The sequence below is a fragment of the Ylistrum balloti genome, unplaced genomic scaffold (assembly GCF_031769215.1).
Source record: "Ylistrum balloti isolate Yb309-2 unplaced genomic scaffold, AGI_CSIRO_Ybal_v1 Utg369850, whole genome shotgun sequence".
NCBI classification, from domain to species: Eukaryota; Metazoa; Mollusca; class Bivalvia; order Pectinida; family Pectinidae; genus Ylistrum; species Ylistrum balloti.
Window position 1 is genome coordinate 1,135,494 of NW_026782003.1, and position 10,115 is coordinate 1,145,608.

Below are 10,115 nucleotides of genomic sequence, written 5' to 3' on the forward strand. Positions count from 1 at the left end.
ATGACCGATGTAGTGATTTGTTTATAAATATGTTCCTACGTAACTTTATGTACTTGACACGACATATTTGTATTATAAGAGTCGATTTAGCTTATAGAGAGCTGCATGAGACATTTCTGCTGATGAAGAGATTTGTTGAGACATAGTTGTACTTGTTTAGCAACCCGTCGATATATTTGTACTTTCGTAACAACCTGTTGAAACTCGTTACATTAGTGTACGTGGAAAATAAGTATACTATGAAGTTATATATATTTTCCGGCACAGAAATTGAACTCTAACACGCAATTTGGAACGTAGAGATATGCTTTGTATTGGCTAATCACATTCATTATTACAACTGACTAACATTCTAAAAATAATACTGATCGTTTACTCATTTATTTTGTAAAATTCAATCTTCCCTCCTATAAATACACTTACTTTCTTCTGCACTTGAGTACACTTCTTTAGTGCAATGCACGTGTATTGTTGAAACAATGGTTTACTTGTACTTCTGAATGAAGATGTTGATTTATTTGCACTTATGAAAGGTATTTTTCAATTTCTATTTATAAAGAGCATATTGATCGATATTTACATATTGAAGATCATGTTGGTCTTTTTGTACCACTGTATCAATACATTTCTACTTCCGTAGTGACTTACATCTCTTAGCGTGTCTTGTCGATATATGTGTAGCGACAGGTGCGCATCTTTTTGGTATAAATGATGATACTATTTGTTAACTAATTGTAGATCAGTTTTATTGAGGTTGATGCCTGATATGAAGTTTAAATAAAACATTCCGAAAGTCAAATAACGAACTCGTGTATTTGTACATAGAACCGGAAGTTGACACGTGACTTGTTTGTCGAAATTTATCACTCTCATAATAATGTCATAAATGGGAAACGGAAAGCAGTGAACTGACTTATTTCAGATATCATTACAACTAATGATATTCCATGTATTATCGTTATAAGCGTTATAGATTAACGCAATGTACACTTTGATGAGCTGGCGGGAAAAAATACGTGTTTCCCTATTCTGTCCAAAAACTGAAGGGTCGGTAGGATAAGATTTTTTTTTTGGCACAAACTTCTCAAGTACTACATATTGTTTAGGGAACGGTTTATATTCATGTGTCAGGTTGTGTAAGTGATGTAGTATACTGTTGTGATGTTGTTTGAGTTTTAGAAATGGAAGTCTTTATTGTACATTCAAGTCCAGATATCCATGAAATTCCACAGAGCAGTGACGGAGAAGATGCGCTTGTATAAGGTTCTGGACAGATGGACAGATAAAGTGATTTCTGTAACTAACTTCCCCCAAACTCGTTTGCGTGAGGTATAAAAAAAAATCGGAAAAAATAAACAAACACAGACTTCAGTCAATATCTGTCAAAGCAATGCATTTATCACATTCAGAGAAATAGCATACTTGTCTGAAACACTTAATCTCATGGATGTTTTTTGTGAAAGTTTGTGACGCTTGCAGATATTAGTGAGCATTTATAAATTTCATAGCCAAAACCAATGATGGCATGGCGACCACCATCATCCCAGATTGATGTCGAGAGAATGTTTGACATCGGCCTGTATAAACATTAGCAAAGTAAACATTGAGATTTCTAGGGTATTGTTTTTGCCAAAAACAGAAAACACAGACATTTTTCTTATACTTTTTTTCCTTATAACGACCACGTATTCGGGATGGTGTATGATACTGCTAGTCTTCAGCAATCATAGAGCATATGTTAAACACTCCAAACCAAGTTGTTATCAAAGAAGATGTAATTGCAGTATCAATTCAACACTTGAAAATAACTGATTATTAAAAATGTGACCATATCAATGCTAAAGTCTACTAAATCACAAGAGGTATTCCAGGTAGTGGTGGCCACTTTCCTGTAGTTCAAAAGACTTATTATCATCTCGACCAATACTTGTAATATTTTAGATCATTTACGACTTAATACGCCTCGTTTATCCTCATTTGTCAGTGACAGTCTTTAGAAGTCTGTAAAGCTGACTTAAAACATATCCTGATGGTCTATGTATCAATTAACTTTGCTACCCGGGGCTACACTAAAGCATGCTGGAAGCGTGTCTTGCATTTATCACAAACATAGAGTCAAATCTCTGATCATAGTGATATTGATGGACAAATCTCAGATCTATCAGAGATAACAATCTGAGACCTCGTTTTAGATTGTGTGTCTCTGATTCTATATGACGGCTAATGCGGTAGTACCTACATCTATATGGTAAGCAGAAAATGGACGCCAGATAACACTAATTAATGTGTATCAGAAGTTTGATTAATATATAACATCATCGTATACTTTTATCGCTCTGTACAGCACTCCAAGTGTAAATATCGATATTTCCAAAAACGAGATATATTAACAATTTGCTGATGGACCAAATCCCAAGTCGAAGATGTCATACCATCAAAACATATTTATTGCTTTTCTGCGGTCAGTGCTGAGCTGTAGTTTCCCACTGGTCCAGTAGCATCGCTGTAATCAGTGGTGATTTTGATTAGATTGGTCGAGTCATGTGTAATATCCCGTCATTTAATGTCATATCTCCCAATTCGGCGAAACACATTCGTTTGGTCGAGATGGAGCAACAAACATTGTTTAATTTATTACTGTTTTGATAATACAGACAGGAAGTGACGTATCATAGAGCTGGAGCGATACGGAATAGATTCATCAGAATTGTTAAAAAATTGATAAATGTATGGTTGGATAGGTGCATTAGAAACACTGCATCACATCAGAGAGAGGTTCAAGATATGAACAAGGCCTACCTTTTAATGTACGTGCTTTATTTGGTAATGTACAAAACAAAGAAACAAAGAATATACCTAAAGAATCTTAATTCAATCTCGAATTCGATTACACTATGGCAAAATATCAACAAAAGAAATACTCATACAAAGTAAAAGGATAATAAGACCAAGCGTTCCTGAAGGGTTAGCTTAACCTATTTTTAAACTCAAAATATACGGAGATAAGATGAGGTGCTCCAGAAGAGAAAACGTCCTTTGCTGCATCTGCGACAACCGCTTTGTCAATCAAAATAAGTAATGTCACGTTCCCACTTGAAAACAAGGTATGCAATGGAACCAATCGTTACACAAATTAACATCAAACTCGTAACTGCAAATCGCACAAAGAAATATAATACTGCTTACTTAGATCCTTATGACGACAGTAAAGTTTCTCTAGAAACCCCATGGTTTATTTTTGCAAGCATTTTAATATTGAATCAAGTACAGGGACTATTGGTCTCCTTAAACACAAAATGTACAATAGGAAAATTGAAATCATCAGGCTTGTTACAAATCTTGGTAAAAAAAATTGTTCCTGTTGATTTCGTTGTAGGAAAAGCTCGAAGTAACCGACTGATGTAGAAAGGAGTGTCGTGTCCTTTAATTGTTCATTCAGGTGGGTATAAACAATGAACTCAATTATGTTCTTGATATCTAATAACAAGATATCATCAATATATCTGGAAATGAAATCGAAGAACTTTGTATTTTCGATCTTTGTGACCTGTTACGACAAGACTATTGCATTAGAATTTCTTGAAAAGGTGAATGAGACACTGGCTCGAATTTTAGAAAACAATAATATTTTTGTTAGAAAAGGGAAGATTAGTTATTTTATTTATAATAACCACTATGTAAATAAAAACTGTATGTTACCAAACTATACCTACCGAGGGTCAGAATGCTACTACTATGATATATCAAACTATACTGTCACTTTTCAATACCTGCCCTCCATTCTGTAGGTTATAACGACGTACTCGCATCACACAATGTAACTTTGTATCTGAACATTGCCTTTCATTCGGTACACGCATGTCAGTGACAAGAAATCACGTTGTGTTGAGAAAAGCGAAAATTATGTGTAGGTCTGCGACAAGAACATTTAGTAAAGTACTGCGAGAGTCGAGAAAACAACATCTAGGATTATATCCTTTATCTTCACACACTTTGTTTTGTTAACCATAACTATCTCAGCCAGTATATGCTGTCTATATTTCTTTTTTTTTTCTTACCACCGACAACATTACCAGCATTGTCATTTCTCTTCCTACACACAAACACCGACAGAAACCAGGAAGCACGAACTGCAATGGAATTCAATTTTATAATGTAATCTCTGAAGCAGGAATAATTTCTTTAAAGAAAAAAACCAGCAAAATCTAGATTTGGGAATAGAATGTTTCTTCATTCCCATAACTAAAATTGGAAAAGTGAAGATCGTACGTTTTGTGGTGTGTAATTTGGTTTGAAATATGTTTCATATACTACCAATGTTTACCATTACAGTAGAATTAATATTACTTAGCGAGAAACGGCTGGCATGTAATTTGAAATCGTATTGTATAAGACATCTATTAGCAACTATGCCGGTAGATAAACAATTACATTACCATCTTTATAGTTTGTGGTTGTCGACTTAAATATTCATTTTGGTCAGTATATATTGCAAAGGTAGCATTTTGGGGTTCCTGTGCACGTTAAGACAACTCTAAATTTAATTGTATTTATAAATGAGTTTGTCTAACATCATAAGCGAGATACTCCCGAGGCTTAAGTGATTTTCGTGAAAAATATCATGCTTCATTCTTCAGACGGTCTGATCAGTTTTCTTTCGTAACAAGTGCTTTCGGAAAACAAACTTTTGACGTCCATAGAATTAACATCAGATCCAGCAGATGTCACATTGAATTTGTACAACTAAAATGAACAATAACCAGTTTTGTTATTTAGTACCGATAGAAAAAAATATAAATACATCAACAGACATATTGTCTTGAAACTGCATCTGGCATGACAAATACCAATATTTGTTTATATTTAGCATTTTGCCTCCAGACAAACTTGTACATAATAATAAATTACTTTGCCGGTACATCTCGTCCCGTGGGATAATGTTTACAAAACCTAATTGTCAAAAGTCAAGACAGTCTTGTTCTTTTTGGCGAAACGCTTTCTCTACGGAATTCAACATCTAAATATTTGTGACGGCGATTTTCTGTGTTTTCATGGGTAACTTGTGAATGGTTTTTCCGTCAACAATTTGATAAAAATAACAATTATTGTTGAGTTGACCATGCACCTTATTTCACTTTTATTCTAAATGAAATGCATTCGTCTGCAAACGATGATATAACAGCTGAACTTTGCGACGAACATCATTGAAAGCCTTACATTTGCTGACACATTTGTTAGGATCAGAAAATCAATATTCTTTGCAGAAACGACGTTTTAATGCACATGCTTAAGTGTATAAATCGTATTCGTTTAAATGCCTGTATGACCAGGGTATTTGAAAACAAAGACAGAAATTCCAGGCATTTCAACAGAATACTCAGAATAACTTGTTTATTTATCAACATTTACAAAATAACGTCGTTTAACATTTTATGAGTAAACAGGTAATAATCTAGGCTTGGGATTTGATTGGCCCTGGCTTAAATCATATTCGTCAAACGGTAGAAACAATCCCTGGCTTAATATTTTTATCGGTTAACAGGTAGAGAAACCCTGGCTAAACGCTGTATTGGTCGACAGGTAGAGAAAACCTTGTCTAGCGTTTTATTGGTTGACAGGTAGAGAAACCCTTGTCAAGCGCTATATTAGTTGACAGGTAGAGAAACCCTGGCTAAACGTTTGATTGGTTGACAGTTAGAGAAACCCTGGTTAAACGTTTTATTAGTTGACAGGTACAGAAACCCTGGCTAAACGTTTGATTGGTTGGCAGGTAGAGAAACCCTGGTTAAACGCTTTATTAGTTGACAGGTAGAGAAACCCTGGCTAAACGTTTGATCGCTTGGCAGGTAGAGAAACCCTGGTTAAACGCTTTATTGGTTGACAGGTAGAGAAACCCTGGCTAAACGTTTGATTGGTTTACAGGTAGAGAAACCCTGGCTAAACGCTATATTAGTTGACAGGTAGAGAAACCCTGGCAAACCGTTTACTGGTTGGCAGGTAGAGAAACCCTGGCTAAACGCTATATTAGTTGACAGGTAGAGAAACTATGGCTAAACGTTTATTGGTTGGCAGGTAGAGAAACCCTGGCTAAACGTTTAATTGGTTGATTGGCAGAGAAACCCTGGCTAAACGCTATATTAGTTGACAAATAGAGAAACACTGGCTAAACGATTTATTGGTTGACAGGTACAGAAACCCTGGCTAAACGTTTGATTGGTTGACAGTTAGAGAAACCCTGGTTAAACGTTTTATTAGTTGACAGGTACAGAAACCCTGGCTAAACGTTTGATGGAAACCCTGGTTAAACGCTTTATTAGTTGACAGGTAGAGAAACCCTGGCTAAACGTTTGAATGGTTGGCAGGTAGAGAAACCCTGGCTAAACGTTTTATTGGTCGACAGTTAGAAACCCAATCACTGGTTAACGTTTTATTTGTGAACTGCAAGAAATATCCTGGGTTTACGTTTTGTTGGTCGACAAGTATTAAAATCCTGGCTAACTTTTAATTGATTTACAGAAAGAAAAACCTTGGCTAAACTTTAAATTTTTCGGCAGGAAGAAAAACCTTGGCTTACGTTTTATTAATCAACAGGTAGAAAAAACCTGGCAAACATTCAATTAATCAACAGGTTAAAAACTGGCTTAGCATTTTATTAGTCGAACGGGAAGACAAACCTTGGCTTTACGTTTAATTAATCAACAGGTAGAAAAAATATGGTTTAGCGTTTTATTGGCCAATAAGTAGTAAATCATGGATTAATATCTTATTGGTAAACAGGTAGAAACCCTTGGTTTAACGTTTTATTGTCCGGCAGGTAGAAAAGCTTTTGCTTAACATTTGATTGGTCAGTAAGTAGAACTCTTGGCTTAACATTACATTAGTCAAACAGGTAGAAAAAAAACCTTGGTCTGTCTCATTAGTTCATTGGTTTACAGTTAGGCGACTATAATTCTTATCTAATTTTTCTATATACCATAGACAGAAAACTAAAAGCTCCGTATGATTCTAGAGTGACATCTTTTGAATAGAGTAGATTTGTTCAGGTGAAATGTATGTACTAGATGTACTAGTAGGTATTATGTGATAGAGAAGAGCAATCATTTCAAGAGACAAACCATTGTTCAAACGAAGAAAAAGTTCAAACTCGGAATATTTTCTCTAGTTTTAATGAAAGATGAACATTTTATTTACAATCAGAGCTGTAAAACAAATTCAGTTAATTTGTCTTATGATGAACCCTTTGAATTTTTTGAGCACCCAGGGCCCAGTAGGTACAGTTGTTAGAGCCGTTATATCTGATGGGTAATAAAATGTGGCTGTAGAAGAAAGCTAGCGACTCTACAACAATACTTTTTTTCTTCGGAAATGTAAACATGTTTTTATTCTTTGAGAAACAAATCATTGACGAGTGCAAAGAACTACACAGAGACTTCTGCATTTAATGGCATATTTAGTTGATAGCTTTGTATATTTTCCGTTTCGGAAGACGTTATGAGATATGACAATGGCTGGCAACACCACGAAACCAAATGGCTTATTCTTTTGTATTCGTATAGATACTGCTCGTCTTAAGAACGAAAAATGTCAAATCCCAGATGGATCGAATACTGATTAATACAAAAGAGCTTTGAGACGTGTATAGATCATTACTATTGTATTTCCATAGTAATACCCTGGACCCACCTATTTGTGTTATAGCATCCTGATCATTTAGTATGGAATAGACTTTTCCAGCCAGACATCGTCGAATATATAAATCAGTGCACTGTAAGAATGTCAACTCCAATATACCCGGACCGATACAACATGTCACTGCAGCAGCTGCCTGGGCTATTGTCATTCCAGAATAATCAAGTTATTATGGAAATGTACACAGACACAAAATAACGGATCATTCCGTATCTGTCAGCAATCTCCCGTATAATCTGTCAGTGATGTCTTGTTTACGAACCAGCTGAACCTAGGGACAATTAAGATATAGGAATGTACATTTGCTTGTGTCAGCTTTTTATTGCCTATCAATGTTACAATTCTAGGAGAATTTCATGTTTTGACTCATTTTCTGGATGTAATTATTTCGTTTACGTGATACGTTATGTCGCATTTGAAATAATTTTCAAATTCTTGAAGACTTTGAGAAATAGCAATTATTCTTATGCTCATTTATATCAATTACAAGTTTAATAATTGTTTTAAGATTCTTTTAAACCAGTCTTTCAATTAATTTTATCACATATTTATGGTAACACATTTCATTATTTACGCAGCACCATTCATTGATTTGACATCTTTCTTGTCTGACACTTTTCCCTACATGATGGATCGTTCATGAAATATGATGATAGAGTTTTTATGCATCGACGTTCTCGATCTCTGATGATTTAACGACGTTAGACGTTCAAAAATTTCTAAAACATTCTAATCTGATTTTAAAAGATAGGGATAAAAAATGATTTTGCTTCGCAGTTCTTTGTTGTTTATTTTGTTTATTTACAGTAATGAAACCCAAATGGTTATATATAAATTAAGATTATCGTGTTGTGTGTCCTGATGGCCTTGTACTTCTATATAAGTGTACCCCAGGAGAGATATGAGAAACTTCTTCAGCAGACAGAGTGAGTGTTATCCATGACAACCAGGAAACAATTCCTCTCTATCATCAAGGCGCTTGCTGAAAGCTGCACGAGATAACCCCACTTCAATTGCACGCAAGACAGAGCAATACTTTATTGGGCTAACAATGTGTAATGGCCGTGTAGTCGGTGTCATGTGGACGTTTGGCACACCGACCATTAGCTCGTCAGCAGCTCTGTCTATCGAGGAAGGGTAACATCACCTGTGCCTGGCTTCAGTGTCTAGGGAACAATGGTCTCGTCTAGCTTCGATAACTGCTACACTGCCCAGGTTACATACAGACAGATCGAGTGACGTGATTTATCGGTATTTAGAACGAAGACACTATCAAAAGGCGTTAACGTCAATGAATGTACACGTTTACGCCTCGATTCTCTAGAAATGATGGGTTAGCTTGTTTTAGATCTTCCCCAATACTAAACTGCCCATTGCCTTATAAGGTAATGAGTGAAAACAAAATTGTATGTGTTATTATAGTGATAAAAGGGTATATATGCTATTTCAGTAACGTGTTATATTATCTACTCGATGTCATGTGATGATGGTAGTAAGGCAACATAGATTAATAAAACACATCTGATGCAAAACATGAAGGCTTTCACGTGACATTGATATCATCGCAAAAACAGTGTTAGCCTTAGCGTTTATCGCAGAGCAGTTTTCATGCACAAAATGCCTAAAAAAATGCAACTTGCATGTCTTTAATAACTACTTTCAATATAAAAAAGAGAAGAGCTAATAAGATATATGATTATACAGTTTTGAAAACAAACAAGCATTGCATCCATTAAAGAGGACATATAACCTTTTGGTAAGATCGTATTGACCGGGCCTAGAATGTTTAACTCACACGAACATTGATACAACGCGTAACACGTGCATCTCATGTACCCTTCATCAGGTGTTTACGTCCCGTTAGCCTGGTTAAGAAGATATACGACCGGAAACGCTTCCATTTCCTGTCTAGAACTTGGCGTTATAGAACGATAATGGTTCTATTTTACATGGTAGAAGAACACGCTGTGTATGTATTACTTTCGTTTACAGATTAGACACTCAGAGAAGTACAAGTTGACAAAACAAGATGTGAAGGAGTAGTGAGTATGAAATTTTAAAATTACCATCTTATTGCTTAGAAATGATACAAAGAAGGATATCATGGTCGGACAATGAAGATATATTTCAGAATGTCATTTTTAGTATGATAAATGTACGTAGATTAATCGAGCTATTTTGTTGTTTTGTCCTTTCTTTCCTCTACCTTAACATTCATTATATCTTCATTCTCATTCTCTTGACCTTTTGGGCAAATGGACGACAATCAAGATGTCTTCAATGTGTTTTTTTTCCATCCTAAAATTAGGAAAGGATAGAACAATAAAATTGCATAAATCATTCAATTTACAGACACGTTGTTCTTGATATGGTTGAAAATTTTAACAAGTGTGGCTTCTCATTTGAGAAACAGGACAGCGCAAAGC